At 35.2% G+C, this 945-nt stretch overlaps 2 protein-coding genes across 2 annotated transcripts in view; one reads left to right on the forward strand and one right to left on the reverse strand.

Annotated features, from left to right (window-relative positions):
- LOC106876907 (putative Dol-P-Glc:Glc(2)Man(9)GlcNAc(2)-PP-Dol alpha-1,2-glucosyltransferase) overlaps window positions 1–945 on the forward strand; it is a 22,673-nt gene that overhangs the window by 6,407 nt on the left and 15,321 nt on the right. The window lies entirely within an intron of this gene.
- LOC106876908 (EKC/KEOPS complex subunit TPRKB) overlaps window positions 1–945 on the reverse strand; it is a 6,139-nt gene that overhangs the window by 4,417 nt on the left and 777 nt on the right. The gene's annotated exons all lie outside the window — the stretch shown is intronic.

Consider the following 945-nt stretch of genomic DNA (forward strand, 5'->3'; position numbering starts at 1 on the left):
AACCAATGCAAAGGTGCTGTTTTAGTTAAACGTTTAGTAACAAAATATGTAATTGATAACTTTTGGGACAATCAATCGTTTTGAGTGTCATGTCGCATTTTAAACTTGAGAAAAGCCTTGAATATTTATAATGTGCAAGTTATGTATGTATGTATGTATGCATTTTTGTGCATGAAGTGTATGCGGCTAGGGTTCGTTCTTACCTATGTCATTTTATATAAATTTCCCAGAAGAAAATGAAGTCGACGCCGAAAAAGCCGTATTAGTGATAATATTTCATGTGTTTACAGTTGACAACACGTGCTGTCAAGCACACGGAAACTAACGAACGAATTTTGACAAGTCTGAGACTCAAAACGATTGAATGCCACTTTTGGAAACATAAATTTAGAGTAAAAACTTACTTGCATTTCGTCAAGACGAATAATGATAATAATAGAAATGATAATATTTTCTATTGTAAACATTATTCGGCCTCAGGTATTGGAGAAGAATATATAAACGATTACAAAGACATATTGTACTATAATTACTCATAGTTCAATATTTCATGGACGGAGGTAAAGAATATGCACACCACCCGTTTTCGGCGTAACCCTAACCCTAATTGGGTGTGCGTTTTCTTTACCTTCGTCATTTTATGAATCCTGCAAGGAAATATAGAAACCGACCATAGTGTTGAGAAATGCTAAGTGTGATATCTCTAGCGAATGAACAATTTATAAATAGATGCATTGTTTGGAATGCGAATATGAAAGACGTATTTTTAATTTTAGTCCGACATTCTTCGGTCAAACTAAAGGGTTTGACCCGGTGGGAAATAAAAAAATAAAATATTCTTATAGGTGTAAAACAACTTGCTGGGAACGAATATGAAGAAAAAAAAAACGCGCGCTCGCGAACGGGGAGGGGGAGCCCTTGGACCATTCACATCCTGAATGTTCC

The sequence above is a fragment of the Octopus bimaculoides genome, chromosome 5, assembly GCF_001194135.2.
Source record: "Octopus bimaculoides isolate UCB-OBI-ISO-001 chromosome 5, ASM119413v2, whole genome shotgun sequence".
Taxonomy (NCBI): Eukaryota; Metazoa; Mollusca; class Cephalopoda; order Octopoda; family Octopodidae; genus Octopus; species Octopus bimaculoides.